The following is a 22,898-nucleotide window of genomic DNA, read 5'->3' on the forward strand; positions in this document are numbered from 1 at the left end:
AAGTTCCATGGGAATCACAGTCTTAATCCCCATTTTACAGATGACATAACTGAGGCACAGAGAAGTTAAGTGATTTGCCTAAGGTCACAAAGCAGACAAGTGGTAGAGCTAGGATTAGAACCCAGGTCTTTCTGGCACCCCAATTGGTGATCTATCTACTTGGCCACAGTGTTTCATTTTGCATGGAGTACTGCACAGAGCACAGGACATTGTTTTGCACAGAGTAAGAGCTTAATAAATGCCATTTTTATGGTATTTGTTAACCACTTACTATGCACCATCTGCTATTCTAAGTACTAGGGTAGATACAAGCTAATCAGGTTGGACAAGGTCCCTGTCCTACGTGGGGCTCGCAGTCTTAATCCCCATTTTTTATATGAGGGAACTGAGGCACAGAGAAGTGAAGTGACTTGTCCAAGGTCATACAGCAGACAAGTGGTGGATAAGGGATTAGAACCCATGGCCTTCTGACTCCCAGTCCAGTGCTCTACCCACTGGTCTATGCTGCTTCTCACTAGACTATGCTACTTCTCAATCTTTAAATGTTTATTCCCAAATTAAATGGAATTAAATTTTAAATGGTACTCATGAAAGAACTAGAAAAATGATCCCATGGGCATGGCATAATGCTCAGGAAGCACAGGGCTGTAAGCACAGTATGGACTAGACTGTAAGCTTGTCCTCTAGGCTGTAAGCTCATTGTGGGCAGGAATGTGTCTGTTTATTGTTGTACTGAACTCTCCCAAGCACTTAGTAGAAGCAGTGTGGCTCAGGGGAAAGAGCATGGGCTTTGGAGTCAGAGGTCATGGGTTCAAATTCCAGCTCTGCCAATTGCCAGCTGTGTGACTTTGGACAAGTCACTTAACTTCACTCGGCCTCGGTTACCTCATCTGTAAAATGGGGATTAAGACTGTGAGCCCCCTATGGGACAACCTGATCACCTTGTAACCTCCCCAGTGCTTAGAACAGTGCTATGCACAAAGTAAGTGCTTAATAAATGCCATCATTATTATTACAGTGCTCTGCACACAGTAAGTGCTCAAAAAATACCACTGAATGAATGAAATTATGGGCAGAGAATATGCCTGTTAATTCTGGTGTATTGTACATTCCCAAGTGCTTAGTACAGTGCTCTGCAAATAGAAAGTGCTCAATAAATAACACTGATTGATTGATTGTTTTCAGGATCTGTTGGGGAGTATTTCAATAGAGGATTGAGTTTCTGGGGGATGCCTTTAGCACAGAGGAGACAGACTCTGGTTTTACAGATTAAAATAGCACATGATTTTTTGATCACAATTTTCTATCTTGAAGAAACATTGCAGAGTTAATGGATCATTGAAAGACAAAGGATAATTGCACTGTGAGATTACTGAGAGGTGGAGTTGGGGATGGAAATAAGGGAAGAGTGGATGGCACTTACTAATGTTTCTAAAAGAATAGGAAGACGAAAATTCAGGTTAAAAGAAGAACCCAATCCATCAACCAGTGGTATTAATTGAGTGCTTAGGGTCCAGAGGGCTGTACTAAGCACTTGGCAAAGTACAATACAATAGAGACTGTAGACGTGAACTTTAACCACAAGGAGTGTACAGTCTGTGGTGCCCAAGTAAAGAATGAAAGACCGGGATGAAAAGAGCATAACCACACCTGTGAACATTCATGAAAACACCTCTAAATTTTAGTGCTGTATTGTCCCTCCCTGGTCATCATCATCATCATAATAATAATGATAGTAATAATAATAAATACGGTATTTGTTAAGCACTTACTCTGTGCCAAGCACCATCATCAACAACAGCATAACTTAATCTCAACATTTTCAGAGTGTCTTTGCTCCAAGACGCAAGGTGCTTCCAGGGGGCAAGCTTCCTCAGAACACAAATATGGAGTAAGAAGTAGGCCAGTCAGCTAATAATAATTGTGGTTTTTGTTAATCACTTACTACATGTTCCAAGCACTGTACTAAACACTGGGGTAGATACCTGATATATATTTCAGACACAGTCCCTGACTGGCATGAGGATCCAGTCTAAGATGGGGAGAGAACAGATATCAAATCCCTTTTTTACAGATGAGAAAACTAAGGCACAGAGAAGTGAAGTGATTTACCCAAAGTCACACAGCAGACTGTGATTAAAACCCAGGTCCTCTGACTCCTAGGCCTGTGTTCTTCCCACTAGGTCACATAGCTTCTCTTCACTGATTTATTGTTATTTCCTATTGGAACCTGACTATTCATTCATTCATTCAATCATATTTATTGAGTGCTTACTATGTGCAGAGCACTGTACTAAGCACTTGGGAAGTACAAGTTGGCAACATATAGAGACGGTCCCTACCCAACAGTGGGCTCACAGTCTAGAAGGGGGAGACAGAGAACAAAACAAGACATATTAACAAAATAAAATAAATAGAATAAATTTGTACAAATAAAATAGAGTAATAAATACGTACAAACATATATACATATATACAGGTGCTGTGGGGAGGGGAAGGAGGTAAGGCGGAGGGGATGGGGAGAGGGAGGAGGGGGAGAGGAAGGAGTGGGTTCAGTCTGGGAAGGCCTCCTGGAAGAGGTGAGCTCTCCATAGGGCTTTGAAGGGAGGAAGAGAGCTAGCTTGGTGGATGTGCGGAGGGAGAGCATTCCAGGCCAGGAGGACGACGTGGGCCGGCGGTCGACGGCGGGACAGGTGAGAACGAGGCACGGTGAGGAGATTAGCGGCAGAAGAGTGGAGGGTGTGGGCTGGGCTGTAGAAGGACAGAAGGGAGGTGAGGTAGGAGGTGACAAGGTGATGGAGAGCCTTGAAGCGAGGGTGAGGAGTTTTTGCCTGATGCAAAGGTTGATTGGTAGCCACTGGAGATTTTTGAGGAGGGGAGTAACATGCCCAGAGCGTTTCTGGACAAAGACGATCCAGGCAGCGACGTGAAGTATGGATTGAAGTGGGGAGAGACACGAGGATGGGAGATCAGAGAGGAGGCTGATGCAGTAGTCCAGACGGGATAGGATGAGAGCTTGAACGCGCAGGTTAGTGATTTGGATGGAGAGGAAAGGGCGGATCTTGGCAATGTTGCGGAGCTGAGACTGGTAGGTTTTGGTGACGGATTGGATGTGAGGGGTGAACGAGAGAGCAGAGTCGAGGATGACACCAAGGTTGCGGGCTTGTGAGACGGGAAGGATGGTAGTGCCTTCAACAGTGATGGAAAAGTCAGGGAGAGGGCAGGGTTTGGGAGGGAAGACAAGGAGTTCAGTCTTGGACATGTTGAGTTTTAGATGGCAGGGAGACATCCAGATGGAGAGGTCCTGAAGGCAGGAGGAGATGCAAGCCTGGAGGGAGGGAGAGAGAGCAGGGGCAGAGATGTAGATTTGGGTGTCATCTACATAGAGATGATAGTTGAAGCCGTGGGAGTGAATGAGTTCACCAAGGGAGTGAGCGTAGATCGAGAAAAGAAGGGGACCAAGAACTGACCCTTGAGGAACCCCTACAGTAAGGGGATGGGAGGGGGAGGAGGAGCCCGCAAAAGAGACTGAGAATGAATGGCCGGAGAGATAAGAGGAGAACCAGGAGAGGACAGAGTCTGTGAAGCCAAGGTTGGATAGCGTGTTGAGGAGAAGGGGGTGGTCCACAGTGTCGAAGGCAGATGAGAGGTCGAGGAGGATTAGGATAGAGTAGGAGCCATTGGATTTGGCAAGCAAGAGGTCATTGGTGACCTTTGAGAGGGCAGTTTCCGTGGAATGCAGGGGACAGAAGCCTGGTGGGAGGGGGTCGAGGAGAGAGTTGGCCTTGACCTATGGGATTTGACCTTCATTGCAAGTGAAACATTTTACCAATTTGCTAAAAGACACAGAAATCAAAGGGCACTGGTGCCAGGAAAGGTGATTAGTGACAGAAAGATGTAGGCACAGGAGGTATTTTTTTGTCCTGAATTCTTCATCCTGGGTTTTGGCTTTCAGCTCAGCTTCCTTCTCCATTTAACTGCCTTCTTAAACCTGAAAAAGTATTTCCTTATGTGATCATTGTGACAATGGGGCCTTTATTAGCAACATTTTATGCTAGAGCTGTGCTGAAGCCTACTGTGTAATATCTGTAACAGATCAATTAATCAATAAGTGGCATTTATAGAGCACTTACTGTATGCAGAGCACTGTACTATGCTCTTGGGAGAGTGCAAAACAATGGAGTTGGTAGACCTGATGGCTGCTCACAAGGAAATTGCCATGTAGAGGAAAAGACAGATGATAAGATAAATTATAGATAGGGAAAATGGCAGAGTATAAGAATATGTACATTAAGTGATGTGGAGTTGAAGATGGAGTGAATATAAAGTATTTAAAGGGTACAGATGCAAGTGCCAGGGACAACGAGTAGGGGAAATGAAGATTTAGTCTGGGAAGGCCTCTTGGAGGAGAATAATAATAATAATAATGATGGTAGTTGTTAAGGGCTTACTATGTAACACACACTGTTCTAAGCAATGGAAGTGATGTCAACAAGGCTTTGAAGGTGGGAAGAACAGTGGTCTGTTGGATGAGAAAGGGGTGGAAACTCCAGGCAAGATGGAGGATGTGGGAAAGAGATCAGAGATGAGACAGATGGTACAGTCAGTTAATCGTATTTAATGAGCAATGTACAGTGTGCAGAGCATTGTACTAAGCATTTGGGAGAATACAGTAAAACAATATAACAGACATATCCATGCCCATAGAGAGTTTACAGTCTAGAGGAAGAGATGTATAGTAATATAAATAAATAAAAAAACAAACATGCACATAAGTGCTATGGGGCTCGGAGGGGGGATGAATACAGGGAGCAAGTCAGAACAACACAGAAAGGAGTGAGAGAACAGGAAAGGGGGGCTGATTCAGGGAAGGCCTCTTGGATGAGATGTGCCTTCAATAAGGCTTTGAAGGTGGAGTCATTATCTGTCAGATATGAAGAGAGAGGTCATTCCAGGCCAAAGGCAGGATGAGGGTGAGAGGTTGGCAGCAAGGTAGAGGAGAATGAGGTACAGTGAGAAGATTAGCATTAGAAGAGAGAAGTGTGCAGGATGGGTTGTAGTAGGAGAGTAGTGAGGTGAGGTAGGAGTGCCTTGTTCTCGCCTATCCCACCATCGACCCCTGGCCCAAGTCCTTCCCCTGGCCTGGAATGCCCTCCCTTCACATATCTGCCAAACTAGCTCTCGTCCTCCCTTCAAAGCCCTACTGAGAGCTCACCTCTTCCAAGAGGCCTCCCCAGACTTAGCCCCTTTTTTCCTCTCCTCCTTCCCACCTCCCCCACCCTACCTCCTTCCCCTCCCCACAGCACCTGTATATATGTTTGTACAGATTTATTACTCTATTTATTTTACTTGTACATATTTACTACTCTATTTTATTAATGATGTGCATATAGCTATAATTCCATTTATTCTGATGGTTTTTACACCTGTCTACATGTTTTGTTTTGTTGTCTGTCTCCCCCCTTCCAGCCTGTGAGCCCATTGTTGGGTAGGGACCATCTCTATATGTTGCCGACTTGTACTTCCCAAGCGCTTAGTACAGTGCTCTGCACACAGTAAGCACTCAATAAATACGATTGAATGAACGAATGAATGAATGAGTGGGCAAGGTGATTGATTCCTTTAATACGAACGGCTTTAAAGGTGATTGATTCCTTTAAAGCAGACGGTCAGGACTTTCTGTTTGATGTGGAGGAGGATGGGCAAGCATGGCAGTTTCTTCAGGGGTGGGTAAACAAGGACTAAATGTTTTTGTAGAAAATTAATCCAGGAAGCAAGTGAAGTATGGACTGGAGTGGGGAAAGGCAGAAGATAGGGAGGTCGGCAAGGAGGCTGATACAGTAATCAAGGCAGAATAGGATAAGTGCTTGGACTAACGTGGTAGCAGTCTGGATAGAGAAGAAAGGGCAGATTTTAGTGAAGTTGTGAAGGTGGGACTGACAGGATTTAATAATGGATTGAATACTTGGGTTGAATGGGAGAGAGAGGAATCAAGGATAATGCCAGAGTTATGAGCTTCTGATAAAGGAAGGATGGTGGTGCTGTCTATAGTGATGGGAAAACAGGGGAAAGGCAGTGTTTGGGTGGGAAGATAAGGTGTTCTCTTTTAGACATGTCAAGTTTGAGGTGATGGTGAGACATCCAAGTAGAGATGCTTTGAAGTCAGATGGAAATGTGAGACTGCAGAGAGGAGGTGATACAGTAATCAACAGGAGATATGATAAGTGCTGGGATCAGCATGGAAGCAGTTTGGATGGAGAGGAAAGGGCAGATTTTAGTGATCTGCCAAGCTAGAACTGACAAAATTTGGTGATAGTGAATATGTGGGTTGAATAAGAAAAATGAGTTGAAGAAAGGTGTTCTCTTTTAGACATGTCAAGTTTGAGGTGATGGTGAGACATCCAATAGAGATGCTTTGAAGTCAGGAGGAAATGTGAGGCTGCAGAGAGGGAGAGAGATCAGGGCTAGAGATTTAGATTTGAGAATCACTGAACATCTCACTGTACTCACTGATAGTACAGTGAGTAGGTTGGTATTAGAGGAGTGAAAAGTGCAAGCTAAATTGTAAGAGTTCATCTAGATTTGATAGGAGAGGGACAACTGTTTGAGTGCCTTAAAACCAATGGTAAAGAGTTTCCGTTTGATGTGGAGATGGATTGGAAACCACTGGAGGTTCTTGAGGAGTGGGGAGGGATGGACTAAAGTTTTTTTAGAAAAATAATCTGGGAGGCAAAGTTAAGTTTGGGCTAGAGTGGGGAGGGACAGGAGAGGCAGGGAGGTTAGGGAGGTCAGGGAGGTGATACAGTAATCAACAGGAGATATGATAAGTGCTGGGATCAGCATGGAAGCAGTTTGGATGAAGAGGAAAGGGCAGATTTTAGTGATCTGCCAAGCTAGAACTGACAAAATTGGGTGATAGTGAATATGTGGGTTGAATAAGAAAAATGAGTTGAAGTAAATGCCAAGGCTATATGGGCTTGTGAGGCAGAGTGGATGGTGGTGTAATCTACAGTGATGGGAAAGTCACATAGAGGACAGGGTTTGGGTGGGAAGATGAGGAGCCCTGCTTTGGGTACGTTTAGTTTGAGATGTTGGCAGGACATGCAAGTAGAGAGGTTCTGAAGACAGGAGGAAATACCAGACTGCCGAGAAGGCTGAGAGGTAGATTTTGGAAATCATCCATGTGAAGAAGGTATTTAAAGCCATGGGAGCAAATGAGTTCTCCATGGGAGTCAGTGCAGATGGAGAATAGAAGGGGATCCAGAATTGAGCCTAAAGGACTCCCACAGTTAGAGAGGGAGAGACAGAGGAAGAACTTGAGAAGAGACTGCTGAGAAGGAGCAGTCAGTGAGATAGGAGGAGAACCAGGAGAGGACAGTTAGTGAAGCCAATGTTAGGTAATGTTTCCAGAGAAAGGGGTGGTCCATAATGTCAAAGACAGCTGAGAAATTGAAGGGGATTAGGATGTCATGAGACCATTGGATTTGGCAAGAAGGAGGTGACCTTAGAGAGGGCAGTACCCATGGAATGAAGATAGTGGAAGCCAGATTGCAGGGGGTCAAGGAGAACATTAGATGAGAGGAAGTGGAGGCAGCAGGTGTAGACAATAATAATAATAATAATGACGGTATTGGTTAAGCGCTTACTATGTGTCAAGCACTGTTTTGGCACTGGGATAGATACAAGATCATAATGTTGGACACAGTCCCTGTCCCATATAGGTTTCACAGCCTTAATCCCCATTTTACAGATGTTGTAACTGAGGCACAGAAAAGTTAGGTGACTTGCCAAGGTCACACAGCAGACAAGTGGCAGATCCGGAATTAGAACCCACATCCCGTCTCTCCTCGACCCCCTCCAGTCTGGCTTCCGTCCCCTACATTCCACGGAAACTGCCCTCTCAAAGGTCACCAATGACCTCCTGCTTGCCAAATCCAACGGCTCATACTCCATCCTAATCCTCCTTGACTTCTCAGCTGCCTTCGACACTGTGGACCACCCCCTTCTCCTCAACACGCTATCTGACCTTGGCTTCACAGACTCTGTCTTCTCCTGGTTCTCCTCTTATCTCTCCGGTCTTTCATTCTCAGTCTCTTTTGCAGGCTCCTCCTCCCCCTCCCATCGCCTTACTGTGGGGGTTCCCCAAGGTTCAGTGCTTGGTCCCCTTCTGTTCTCGATCTACACGCACTCCCTTGGTGACCTCATTCGCTCCCACGGCTTCAACTATCATCTCTATGCTGATGACACCCAGATCTACATCTCTGCCCCTGCTCTCTCCCCCTCTCTCCAGGCTTGCATCTCCTCCTGCCTTCAGGACATCTCCATCTGGATGTTTGCCCGCCACCTAAAACTCAACATGTCCAAGACTGAACTCCTTGTCTTCCCTCCCAAACCCTGCCCTCTCCCTGACTTTCCCATCTCTGTTGATGGCACTACCATCCTTCCCGTCTCACAAGCCCGCAAACTTGGTGTCATCCTCGACTTCGCTCTCTCATTCACCCCTCACATCCAAGCCGTCACCAAAACCTGCCAGTCTCAGCTTCGCAACATTGCCAAGAGCCACCCTTTCCTCTCCATCCATACCGCTACCCTGCTCATTCAAGCTCTCATCCTATCCCGTCTGGACTACTGCATCAGCCTTCTCTCTGATCTCCCATCCTCATGTCTCTCCCCACTTCAATCCATACTTCATGCTGCTGCCCGGATTGTCTTTGTCCAGAAACGCTCTGGGCATGTTACTCCCCTCCTCAAAAATCTCTAGTGGCTACCAATCAATCTGCTCATCAGGCAGAAACTCCTCACCCTAGGCTTCAAGGCTCTCCATCACCTCGCCCCCTCCTACCTCACCTCCCTTCTCTCCTTCTACAGCCCACCTCGCACCCTCCACTCCTCTGCCACTAATCTCCTCACGGTACCTTGTTCTCGCCTGTCCCGCCATCGGCCCCCAGCCCACGTCCTCCCCTGGGCCTGGAATGCCCTTCCTCTGCCCATCCGCCAAGCTAGCTCTCTTCCTCCCTTCAAGGCCCTACTGAGAGTTCATCCCCTCCAGGAGGCCTTCCCAGACTGAGCCCCTTCCTTCCTCTCCCCCTCGTCCCCCTCTCCATCCCCCCCATCTTACCTCCTTCCCTTCCCCACAGCACCTGTATATATGTATATATTTTTGTACATATTTATTACTCTATTTATTTATTTACATATCTATTCTATTTATTTTATTTTGTTAGTAAGTTTGGTTTTGTTCTCTGTCTCCCCCTTTTAGACTGTGAGCCCACTGTTGGGTAGGGACTGTCTCTATATGTTGCCAACTTGTACTTCCCAAGTGCTTAGTACAGTGCTGTGCACACAGTAAGTGCTCAATAAATACGATTGATTGATTGATCCCTCTGACTCCCAAACCAGTGTTCTTATCCACGAGGCCATGCTGCTTCCACTCATTCAAGGAGTTTGGAGAGGAATGTTAGGGGAGATGGGATGATAATTGGAGGAGCTGTGGGGTCGAGGGAGGGTTTTCTTAGGATAGGGGAGATATAAGCATGTTTGAAAGCAGGAGAAGGAGCCACTGGAAAGTGATCAGTTGAAGACTGCCATCATCCACTACTCCATGTAGGAACATGCAGCATGCAGCATACAAGAATACAGCATACAAGAATGGAGGAAGCATACAGTGTGGCACAGTGGAAAAAGCACAGGCCTGGAATCAGAGGATGTGGGCTCTAATCCCAGGTCAGCCACATGTCTGCTTTATGACCTTGGACAAGTCATTTCACTTCTCTGTGCCTCAGTTACCTCATCTGTAAAATAATAATTATAATAATGATGGCATTTGTTAAGCACTTACTATGTGCAAAGCACTGTTCTAAATGCTAGGGAGGTTACAAGGTGGTCAGGTTGTCCCATGTGGGACTCACAGTCTTAATCCTGATTTTACAGATGAGGTAACTGAGGCACAGAGAAGTTAAGTGACTTTCCCAAAGTCACACAGCTGACAATTGGTGGAGCCAGGGTTTGAACCCATGACCTCTGACTCCAAAGTCTGTGCTCTTTCCACTGAGCCACGCTGCTTCTCTGGATTAAGGATTAAGAAAATGAGGATTAAGACTCTGAGTCCCATGTGGGACAAGGACTGTGTCCAACCCGATTAACTTGTATGTATCCCAGTGCTTAGAACAGTGCTTGACACATAGTAAGCAGTTACCAAATACAATTATTATTTTTATATTAGTATTACTGATTAGGTGATCCAGGGCTGTGGGTTAATTTTACAAGATCCACAGAGGGACGGTGGAGACAGGGAGTTGAGTTCGGTGGAAAGGATGATGTTGTGGGGTGGATTGTGTTGTGTGTCAAGAGAAGATAGGTTGGTTATGGAAAACAAATAGGAATGATGATTTTTGAAAATTGCAGGGGATCAAAAGATTAGAGGTCTCTGTAAGAGAACAAAACAGGTTTGTAGGGAGGGGAAGTGTAGGGAAGAAGACCAGTCAGGAGGTGGTCAGCTGAGAGTGGAATTTCAGAGTTGGTGAGGTGAAGTGAGTTTGGAGATTGTACAGTGACCAGAGATAATGAGATAGAGCATATGTTCAAGTTGGTGGGTAAGTGAGACAGAGTAGAGCAGGTGGTCAGTGGAATTGAAGAGTAAGAAGAAGTGGAGAAGTAGAAGCATCATCGAGAACATTCCTGTGGATACTGAAGTCCCCAAAGATCAGTTTAGAGATGGACAGAGAAGGAACGAAAGAGAGAGAACAAAACGGTTAATAATAATAATGGCATTTATTAAGTGCTTACTATGTACAAAGCACTGTTCTTAGTGCTGGGGAGGTTACAAGGTGATCAGGTTATCCCACAGGGGGCTCACAGTCTTAATCCCCATTGTCCAGATGAGGTAACTGAGGCACAGGGAAGTTGACTCATCCAAAGTCACACAGCTGACAAGTGGCGGAGCCAGGATTTGAACCCATGACCTCTGACTCCAAAGCCCGGGCTCTTTCCACTGAGCCACGCTGCTTAAAGTGGGAGATGGTGTGTGGGAGGTAGTTGATGACTAGTAATTGGATATGGGCTTCCAAGAAAGAGAAAGACAGGGATGGGGAAGGTGGAATGGTGCAAAAGTGGCATTGGGGAGCCAGAAGGAAGCAGACTCCTTCCCCTTTCCTGGTGAGTCTTGGAGAGTGGGAAGAGATGAGGGCCCCTCTAGAGAGAGCAGCAGGTGTTATCATATCATCCAGGGTGTGCCAGACTTCAGTAACGGTGCGGAGGAGCAGAGATTGGGTCAGGAGCAGGTCAAAGATGAAGGGAAGCTTTCCTGTCGTGGAACTGGGGTTTCCAGACTGCACCCGGCTGGGGCTGTTGGGTGGTGGAAGTGGGAGCGGAGAGTGGATACCATGAGGGTTAGGGAGAGGGATTGGATGGGTGTGAGCTGAGGGGATCCTGGTGCATGTGGAGTGGGATGAGGAGCTTCACTGGGAAGGAAGGCCAGGAGTGGGGTGGTTAGGCAGAGGGGACTGAGTAGACCTGGAGAGGTCGGAGGTTTTTAAACTGCTCCTTTTATTGTACTGAAGCTCGGGGGCCTAGTGGAAATCAATCAATCAATTATATTTACTGAGCACTGACAGTGTTGGAACAATGCTGAACATTTAATGGAATACAATAGAGTAAGTAAACACAGTCTCTGCCCCTAAGAATTTTAGGAACACAAACACAAGGATGAAACTCAGTAAACCCAGATTCTAACCAAGGATCCACCACTTATCTGCTCTGGGGCCTTGGATGAGTCACTTAATCTCTCTTTGCCTAATTTCCCTTCTCAATAAAATAAGAATAAATGGGAATAAAATATTGCTCTAAAATCATAAGCCTAGTTGGGACAGGGGTTCTGATAATTTCATATTTAACCCAGGGATGGGCCTATAATAAGTACTAAATAAATATGGTGATTATTGTGTGTTCCCAGGAGTCTAGTACTGTGCTCTGCACACAGTATGTATCCAATAAATACTGATAACTGGCTTTAAGAATCAGGCTGTACCCAGCCTAATCACTTCATGAACTCCAAGTCTCGGGTCAATTTGTAACATGGGAAACAGTGTGGCCTAGTGGAAAGAGCCCAGGACTGTGCATCAGAAGATCTGAGTTGTAATCATGACTCTGCCACTTGCCTGCTCTGTGACCTTGGGAGAACTACTTAACTTTCCAGTGCCTCAGTTTCTTCACTAGTAAAACGTGAATTGGATTGTGTCCAATCCAATTTACTTGTATCCAATCCAGTGCTTAGTACAGTGCCTGGCACATAGTAAGAGTTCAACAAACAACATAATTATTCTTATTCTTCTTATTATTAATTAAATACCTATTTTCCCTTCCCCTTTCACTATGAATCCCATGCGGGTTGGGGCTTGTGTCTGATGTGACTGTAGTGTATCTGCCCCAGTGCTGAATACAGTAAGTGCTCAATAAATACAATTGATTGATTCACTGATTGATTGCTTGACACATATTCATTCATTCATTCAATTGTATTTATTGAGTGCTTACTGTGTGCAGAGCACTGTTCTAAGCGCTTTGGAGAGAACAACGCAACAAGCACCAGTCACATTCCCTGCCCATAAAGAACTTACTGTCAAGAGATGAGAGAGACATTAATATAAATAAATAAATTACAGCTATGCACATAAGTGCTATGGGCTTGGGACAGGGGAAGAACAAGCAAGTCAGGGTGATACAGAAGGGAGTGGGAGAAGAGGAAAGGGAGGCTTAGTCAGGGAAGGCCTCCTGGAGGAGATATGTCTTCAATAAAGCTATGAAGGTGGGAAGAGTATGTGTCTGTTGGATTTGAGGAGTAAGCACTTAATAAATAGTTAGCACTTAACAAATACCATGATTATTACAGAGTCAGCAAGTGGTAAGGAGGGATGCAGCAATCCAGTTCCTACTTGGTATAAAACTGAGCGAGGAGAAATGGCACAAGCCAGGGTAAAAGCCAAAGGCCTGAGAAATCTCTCTAAAAGGTGTATGGCAAAAGGGCTCCAAACAGCAGTTATCAACTAAACTACAGAGAGAATTCTCAGCAGGATCCCAAGGGCTATGAAGGCCACACAATATAAAAGTTGTGAGAATGTTTTGCTATGTATAAAGACTCAATGGTAATCTCTGGGACAGAGGGAGAAAACTAGAGATAACTTGAAAGCAACATGCTGTTGACCTCAAGGTCCCTCTCCATAAATGGAGTAATAATTGTTAAATCCAGACAAAGAGGCCCCAGAAATCTCCATCTCTGATAAACAGTAAATATCCAACTATTACCCAAGACATTCTTAAACTATGAAATAGGGCCCCAGTTGTCATCCCTGGAGTAATTCCCCAAAGCATCTAGCAGAGGGGAGATTTTGAGGAATCTCAAGGGAACAAGGGATCACTCCTTTTATTCAAACAGTATTTTGACAATCTTATATAGAGATTTTAACTCTCTCCTGTCTCTCAGCCAGCTTTCAAGAGGTCTCCCACCTGCTTTCAAAATCAACCCCATCCTTCCTCCCCTTCTAAAACATTTGCACTCACTTCTCCTCCCTCCATGACCACAGTCTTCAATCACTCACTCTCTGATGACTCCTTCCCCTCTGCCTTCAAAATCGCCCATGTCTCTTCTAATCTAAAAAAAAAAAAAAAAACAAAACCACCACAACTTCTCTGGATCCCTCTGACACCATTCACATTCAACAGACCATTACTCTCCCCATCTTCATGGCTCTTCTAACATCACATCACTGGGAGGCCTTCCCTAATCGATTTATAGTGGACTCACCTTACAAAACCTTTCTTATTCTTGTATTATTACTCTCTCCATTACTACATCATATCGCTAATGGCTATTAAAGGCCACACAAATACTGGTTGCAGGATTATGATCTTTTTGGACACTTTCTTTTTTTGAGGGTGGATGTCCAGTTTCTAACACCAGAGTCCTAGTGTGTTTGGTAATTTACACTTGGGGAAAGAGTTCTTTGTTGGCTTTGCCCTTGGGCAGCCTGAGGTTACCAGTAGTTTGTACTCTCTCCATTACTACATCATATTGCTAGTGGCTATTAAAGGCCACACAAATACTGGTTGCAGGATTATGATCTTTTTGGACACTTTCTTGTTTTGAGGGTGGATGTCCCATTTCTAACACCAGAGTCCTAGCGTGCTTGGTAATTTACACTTGGGGAAAGAGCTCTTTGTTGCCTTTGTCCTTGGGCAGCCTGAGGTTATTAGTAGTTTGTAGCCATCATTCTGTGACTCTTAGATTTGGTGCTCTTGAAAGGCTCCAAAAGTAGTGTGACCCCGAAAGCAGCATAACCTAGCAGATAGAGCACAGGCTTGGGAGTCAGAAGGACCTGGGTTCTAATCCCAGCTCCTCCACTTCGCTGTGTGACCTTGGGCTTTACTTTTCTGTGCCTCAGTTCCCTCATCTGTGAATGGGGGTTAAGACTGTGATTCTCATGTGGGACAGAGACAGGGTCCAACCTGATTAGCTTATATTTACCCAGTGCTTAGTACAGTGCCTGGAAGACAATACACAATAACTGTGTAACAAATACCATTTAAAAAAAGCATTTGGGGCTGACCGTGGAGGTTTAGAGGAATCTGTCTGATAGCTGGTCTCCAATATTCCTGGTTCCACACACAGAGACCAATTCAGAACTAATTTTTGGTTATAGGTCGAATTTACTTTGTTAAAGGCTTGAACATCAAGAGCCCCCCATCTCCTTACTCAATTCCTGCTCTGAAATTGGCTGTGCTTTAGCCGATCTCCAGTAATTGCCATTTCATGCAAAAAAATCTTTCCCTTTGGTAGGGATTCTGAAGATTAATTAACCAATCAATTAATCAATGATATTTACATAGTGCTTGCTTTGTGCAGAACACTGTACAAAGTACTTGGGAAAGAGCTCAGTAGAGTTGGTAGACCTGACTCTGGCTTTCAAGGAGTGTACAGTATAGCGGACAAGAAGGGAGTAGATTCCTGGTTCTAGAAATCAGGGGACCTTTTCAGTCTAGAAAGAAAATGGCTAAGATGGGACATTATTGAAGTGTACAAAATCATGAATGGTGTGAATTGGGTGAATGCTTACTTATTGTTCATCAAATCTCACATCATCAGAACTAAGAGATACATACTGAAGTTAGAAGGTGATATGATGCCTCTGTCACATCCTGCTGCTCTGCCTCCATCTGTCTAAATCTGGAGAGGGTTCTTCAATCAAATACTGGTATTTACTGAAAACATACTGGGTGTACAGAGCGCTGCGCTAAGTGCTTGGAGGAGTGCAAAACAATACAGTTGGTAAACACTATCTCTTTTTTATGACATTTGTTAAGTGATTACTATGTGCCAGGCACTGTTCCAAGTGCTGGGACAGATACAAGGTAATCAGGTTGGACATAGCCCCTGTCCCAATTAGGGCTCCCAGTCTCAATCTCCATTTTACAGCTGAGGTAACTGAAGCACAGAGAAGTGAAATTCATTCATTCATTCACCCATTCAATCATATTTATTGAGTGCTTACTGTGTGCAGAGCACTGTACTAAGCACTTGGAAAATACAATTCAGCAAGAGACAATCCCTACACAGTAATAGGCTCACAGTCTAGAAGTGGGGAGACAGACAACAAAACAAAACAAGCAGGCATCAATAGCATCAATACAAATAAATAGAATTATATATCTAAACACATCATTAATAAAATAAATAGGATTTAAATATGTACATATATACACAAAAGTGCTGTGGGACAGGGAAGCGGGGTAGAGAAGAGGAAGGGAGTTGGGGCAATGGGGAGTGTTTTGCACATAGTAAGTGCTTAATAAATACCATCATTATTAAATGTCATCATTATTAAAAGGGAGGCTTCATCTGGGAAGGATTCCTGGAGGAGGTAAGCTCTAAGTAGGGCTTTGAAGGAGGGAAGTGTGCTAGTTTGGCATATGTGAGGAGGGAGGGCATTCCAGGCCAGGGGTAGGGCGTGGGCTGGGGTTGGACAGCAGGACAGCTGAGAATGAGACACAGTGAGGAGGGCTGGGCTATAGAAGGAGAGAAAGGAGGTGAGGTAGAAGGGGGCAAGGTGACGGAGAGCTTTGAAGCCAATAGTGAGGAGTTTTTGCTTCATATAAAGGTTAACTGGTGAAGGTTGACAAGGTGATATGACTTCCCTAAGGTCACACAACAGACAAGAGGTGGAGTGGGGACTAAAACCAGGTCCTTTTGATTCCCAGGCCCGTGCTCTATCCTCTTGGTCAAGCTGCTCTCAAGGGGTTTACAGGCTAATGTGGGAGACAGACACTAAAAGAAATTACAGATAAGGAAATATGTTACTTCATCTGTAAAATGTGGATTAAGACTGTGAGCCCCCCGTGGGATAACCTGATCACCTTGTATCTACCCCAGCGCTTAGAACAGTGCTTTGCACATAGTATGCGCTTAATAAATGCCATTACTATTATTATTATTATTATTACAGATAGAACTCAAAAACCACAAAAGTCTAGGACCCAAATATCTCAGAGCCTTATAAAATTATATATGTAATAAGAATCAGGTTGGCCCTCACTTTAAGGAGCAAGTTCAACTGAGGTAAATGAGTCTTGACTGGAAAAACGGGTTTCTGCATTAAACAATCTTGTTAACAGCTAAGGAATTTGGAGGAGGCAATGTTGTCTTAATTATTGAGTGAGCAGTACAGGAGAACAAAACTGATTTGGACATGGGTCAGCAGAACTGTGGGCAGGAGAAAAGATTCCAAAGGCAGGAAAGAGATTGGGAGCTGATAAATATCTGGCCTTTCAGGAAGCATAACCACTTAAAGGAGACATGACACATTGTCCTGTTCACACAACTGGGAATTTTAGAATGTACCTGAACCTTGGGGAAATATCTGGAGCCAGGCTCTGAGCACTCTCACAGGGCAATCAGGAGGGATTTTATTTTGGGGAGTTGGGGCGGGGGGTAGTGGTGGCACTTGTTAAGCACTTACTATGTGCCAGGCACTGTAGTCAGTCATCAGTCAGTCGATCATATTTATTGAATGCTTAGTGTGTGCAGAGCACTGTACTAAGTGCTTGGGAGAGTACAATATAATAATAAACAGACAGATTCCCTGTCCACAGCAACTTTACAGTCTAGAGGGGGAGACAAGCATTAATATAAACAAATTACAGATATGTACATAAGTGCTTTGGGGCTGGGAAGGGGGATGAATAAAGTGGGCAAGTCAGGGTGACACAGTAGGAGAAGAGGAAAGGAGAGTGAAGTCAGAGACGGCCTCTTGAAGGAGATGTGCCTTCAGTAAGGCTTTGAAGCGGTGGGAGAGTAATTGTTTGTTCAATATGAGGAGGAAGGGTGTTCCGCGTCAGAGGCAGGACGTGCAGAAGAGGTCGGCTGGAGATAGACAAGATCCAGATACAGTAAGAAGGTTAGCATTGGAAGTGCGAAGTGTGGGGGACAGCATGGGGGTAGATACAAGATAATTGGGTTTTACAAGGTCCCTGTCCCTCACTGGGCTCACAGTCTTAGCCTTCATTTTACAGTCTTAATCTCCATTTTACAGATGGGGTAACTGAAGTCTAGAGAAGTGACGTGAGTTGCCCAAGGTCACGCCGCAGAAAATGGCAGAGAGGAGATTAGAACTCAGGTCCTCTGACTCCCGGGCCCATGCTTTAGGCATTAGGCCATGCTGCTTCTCTAGTTTAGGGATGAGAAGACTAAGTGCTTCCCAAATCAGGGAGGGAGCTGCCACTGCAACTCCTCCTCTCTTCCCACCTGCTGGGAACCTGCCATATCAGAACTGGGGATGCAGGGAATGGTCTTTCCCTAAACGGTTCCAGTTGAAACAACTCTGTCGGTAGCCCCACCATTTCTCTGGTCTTTAGTGGGCAGGGCTGGACCCCCCTCCTTCCAACTGTCTTCTTCCCCGGAGATTGGCCCTTTGTGATTCTCTAGCAATCAGTCAGGTGAGGGGTGATTTGAACACAAAGCCAGGGTGGTCTCATCCTCGAGTTTGAGCTCTTCTGCCTCCCCCATCCCCACTGTCTGCGGCCCCTGAACTACAGGAATGCCAAGAACAAGGGTCAATCAATCAATAAGTCCATCAATCAAATTTATTGAGCACTTACTGGTGTAGAGCACTGTATTTGGAAGAGTACAATATAACAGATTTGGTAGATACATTTCCTGCAAAGAGCTTATGGTCTTATAAATAAATTACAGATGTGCACATCTGTGTTGTGGGACTGTGGGTGGGGCAAATAAAAGGTAGGGATTCAAGTGCAAAGGTGACATAGAAGAGAATGGGAGAAGAGGAAATGAGAGTTTAGTTGGGGAAGGCCTCTTGGAGGCAAAGTGGTAGCAAGAGCATGGGCTTGAAAGTCAGAAGTCACAACTTCTAATCCCAGCTTTGCCACTTGTCTGCTGTGTGGCCTTGGTCAAGTCACTTGACTTCTCTGTGCCTCAGTTACCGCATCAGTAAAATGGGGATTGAGGCTGTGAGCTCCATGTGGGACAGGAACTGTGTCCAACTTGATTACCTTGTATGTACCCCAGTGCTTGGAACAGTGCTTGACACATAGTAAGTGCTTAACAAATACCATTATTGTCATTATTAGTTATAAGGCTTTGAAGGTGAGGAAAGTTATCATCATAATAATTATTGTATTTGTTCATTTATTCAATTGTATTTCTTGAGCGCTTACTGTGTGCAGAGCACTGTACTAAGCACTTGGAAAATACAATTTGGCAACAGATAGAGACGGACCCTACCCAACAACAGGCTCACAGTCCAGAGACGGGCTCACAGTCTACTGCTTACTGTGCACTGTACTAAGCACTGAGGTAGATACAAGGTAATCAAGTTGGACACAGTCCCTGTCCCACAAAGGGCTCACAGTCTTAATCCCCATCTTACATATGCGGGAACTGAGGCCCAGAGAATTAAGTGTCTTGCCCAAGGTCACACAGCTAACAAGAGGAGGCACCAGGATTAGAACCCATGATCTTCTGACTCCCAGGCCTGTGCCCTATCCACTAGGCCATGCTGCTTTTATTTATTTTACTTGAACATATTTACTATTCTGTTTATTTCGTTGATGTGCATCTAGCTTTACTTCTATTTATTCTGGTGACTTGACACCTGACCACATGTTTTGTTTTTTGTTGTCTGTCTCCCCCTTCTAGACTGTGAGCCCGTTGTTGGGTAGGGACCATTTCAATATGTTGCCAATTTGTACTTCCCAAATGCTTAGTACAGTGCTCTGCTCACAGTAAGCGCTCAATAAATACGATTGAATGAATGAATGAATGAATGCTTCTTATATCAACTGTTGGATATGAAGCGGGGGTCATACCAGGCCAGAGGAAGGTCGCAGGTTTGGGGTGGGCAGCTAAATAGGTGTGATCAAGGTACAGTGAGTAAGTTGGCATTAAAAGAATGAAGTGTGCGCTCTGGGTTGCAGTAGGAAAACAAGAAGGTAAGGTAGGTGGGGACAAAGTGATTGAGTGCTTAAAAGATGAAGGTAAGGAATTTCTGTTTAATGTGCAGGAGGAGGGGCAACCACCAGTGGTTTTTGAGGAGTGGGGAAACATGTACTGAATGGTTTTGAAGAAAAATGATTTGGGCAGCCAAGTGAAGTATGAACTGAAGTGGGGAGAGACAGGAGGCAGGGAGGTCAGCAAGGAGGCTGCTAAAGTAATCAAGGCAGGATAGGATAAATGGTTGGATTAACATGGTAACCTTTTGGATGGAGAGAAAAAGGTGGAAGTAAGTGATGTTATACAGCGCTGTGCACACAGTAAATACTCAATAAAGACCATTGATTTGCTGTTTTAGGAGCAGGTGGCTTTTTTTGACCTTTGGTTTAGCTGTATTCATTTCTCCCCCTACTTTCCCCACTGTGACTAAGTCATTCCAGTGCCTTGGGGAGCAGTTCCTGGTAAATTCAGGCTCAGGAAAAACCCCAGACCCATCCCCAAACCAGGTTTTTTTCTTTTTGGATTGTGCCACTCATTAAAGTGCCTTATACCAAGCCTCAGGCTAAATTCAAACTGCCAAGGCTGCAGCTCTAGAGATCTGTCAACCCCCTTCCACCTCCCCTTTCTTCCCCCCTGCACATCCCCCAACCCTTTCCACCATCTTTCTGTGCTCTGGCTCGGAGGGAGCAAGAATCAGAGGGCAGATAGGGAAAAGCAGAAGGGCTGTCTGGCTCATTAGTGGAGCTCCAAACCGAAAAAGTACTGTAAACTCTTGAGGTTGCCACTGCAACCAAGATCCACATGGGCTAATTATCTCTGTATTCTGTCTTGGCATATGCCAATCTGTGCCTCCCGACCTGTGCTCTTCATTTGCTTCTGGCATCTCAGACACTATGGAATGTATTGCAAGGGGAAGATAACTCAAAGTCCTATAGGATTTGGAACAGTTTCACCTCAAATTCAGAGACCGCTGCCCTGGCGGTGCCTGGGATTTGATTTTGCCATTTGAATTGGCATTCTTTGATTCCAGGTGCTGAGCTGGAGCTTCTAGAACTTCTGAATTGAACACGAAAAGGCTTTCCATTGCCCCCCTTAACTTGCCATCTAAAGCTTCATTGAACTCAGGCATAATAATTGTGGTATTTGTGCCATTCATCAATTCTTTCATTCATTCAGTCGTATTTATTACATGCTTACTGTGTGCAGAGCACTGTACTAAGCACTTGAGAAGTACAGTTCAGCAACAAATTGATACAATCCCTGCCCATAGAGGGCTCACAGGCATTGTATTAAGCACTGATGTAGATACAAGTTAATGGGGTTGGACACAGTCCCTGTCCCACATGGGGCTTGAAGTTTTAATCCCCATTTCACAGTCGAGATAACCAAGACACAGAGAAGTTAAATATCTAGGCCAACATCACACAGTAGACACATGGTGGGGCTAGGATTAGAACCCAGATCCTTCTGACTTCCAGGCCTGTGCTCTATCGACTAGGCCACACTGCTCAGTGAAGAACAGTCACTCTAGAAAAGAATGATACCTTGAATTTGTATAGTGCTTTTCATTTTCCCAAGTCCTATCATGCTAATTATCTTAAGTTTTCCTTAATTTGTTAGTTTCACCTTCTTTTTTTACCGGTATTGCAATTACCTGGGAGAGGAGGTATAAGATCCTTGTGGGCAGGGACTGTGTCTATCACCTCTGTTACACTGTATTCTCCCAAGAGTTTAGTATCTTGCTCTGCACACAGTAAGTGCTCAATAAATGTGATTATTAATTGATTGATTTAGAAGACTATGGAGATTATTATTATCATTAATATCTCTGTATTTGTTAAGTGCATAGCATGTGTCAAGCACTAATCTAAGTGCTGTGATGATAGATACAAGTTAATCAGGTTGGACACAGTCCCCGTTACACAGTCCCCATTCCACATGGGGCTCACAGTCTAAGTAGGAGGGAGAACAGGTATTAAGTCTCCAGTTGAGACGAGGAGGCACGGGTCCTGAAATGTTCTGGAGAAGTTAAGTGAGTTGCTCAAGGTCACACAGCAGACAAGTGACAGAGCTGGGATTAGAACCTATGACCTCTGCCTCTGAGGGACATGTTCTTTCCAGAAGAGCCACACTGGTTTGTTCTGCTTGGGGCTCACTGGAAAATCAGGGTCACTAAAAATTTATGGTCATTGTAAAAATTCACCCTCCCGTTATTCATTTTTCCTTTTATTTTTATCCCCACACTAATGAGATCCAGGTGGCTAATTTTACATCCTTCCCTCTAGTTATACAATAATTGCTCTCTCAGTAGTTTTTAATGACAAATCTCTCATGGTTTGTTTCATGACAGTTGATAAATAGACCTGATTAGAATTCAGTCTTATATCATATGTTCAGATCACTAAACCTTAATTTGTCCCACTAAACTAGATCCGAACCATTAACAGTTCTTGTTATTATTCAGGTATTGCTAAAGCTTTTTCATTCCTTGAGCACCATTTTACAGGCCAGCTTTTTTCTTCACTAGAAAGCTTCACTGGGGAAGCAGCATGGCGTAGTGGATAGCGCACGGCTCTGGGAGTCAGAAGGTCATGCATCAGAAGGTCATGGGTTCTAATCCCGGTTCTCTTACCTCTCTGCCGTGTGGCCTTGGGCAAGTCACTTAACGTCCCCGTGCCTCAGTTAGCTCATCTGTAAAGTGGGGATTAAGATTGTGAGCCCCATGTGGGACATGGACTCTGTCCAACCTGATTTGCTTGTATCCATGCCAGTGCTTAGTACGGTGCCTGGCACATAGTAAGCACTTAACAAATGCCATAACATCCTAGATGCTCTTAATAGTTAGTCATCAGTTTGAGTTCATGCGGATTTTCTTATACTCAGTTTCCAACCTGATTTTCTTGTTCCACCCCAAAGCCTAATACAGTGCTTGGTACATAACAAGCACTTTACAAACACAGTTATTTTCACTGTTACTGTTCTTATTAGAATTTGAAAAACAAAAGGTTCCCCAGGTCCCTTTCCTACCCAAGGTTTTATTCTTTTCCACATACTCCTAATAATGAGAATGAGAATGATTTACTCCAGAAAATGTTATTAATAATTATGGCATTTGTTATGTGCTCACTATGTGCCAAACACCATTCTAAGCACTGGGGTAGATACAAAGTAATCAGGTTATCCCACATGGGGCTCACAGTCTTAATCCCTATTTTACAGATGAGGTAACTGAGGCACAGAGAAGTTAAGTGGCTTGTCCAAGGTCACACAGCAGACAAGTGATGGTCTCAGGATTAGAACCCATGTCCTCTGACTCCCAAACCCGTGCTCTTTCCACTAACCCACACCACTTCTCCTGCTACCCATCAGCAACCTACCCGGGGGGGTGTCCTATAACAATACC

General features: G+C 44.6%; 1 protein-coding gene across 2 annotated transcripts in view; it reads right to left on the reverse strand.

The window, feature by feature from the left end:
- The window catches only part of OSGIN2 (oxidative stress induced growth inhibitor family member 2), a 111,426-nt gene that overhangs the window by 76,741 nt on the left and 11,787 nt on the right, over positions 1-22,898 (reverse strand). Inside the window, exon 2 of one of the 2 annotated variants that reach the window (XM_038745257.1) lies at positions 13,555-13,645. The exons of the other annotated variant lie outside the window; for it this stretch is intronic. The gene's annotated coding sequence lies outside the window, so the exon portion shown is untranslated. The remainder of the gene's footprint in view (positions 1-13,554; positions 13,646-22,898) is intronic. 2 annotated transcript variants of the gene reach the window in all.

The sequence above is a fragment of the Tachyglossus aculeatus genome, chromosome 4 (assembly GCF_015852505.1).
Source record: "Tachyglossus aculeatus isolate mTacAcu1 chromosome 4, mTacAcu1.pri, whole genome shotgun sequence".
NCBI lineage: Eukaryota > Metazoa > Chordata > Mammalia > Monotremata > Tachyglossidae > Tachyglossus > Tachyglossus aculeatus.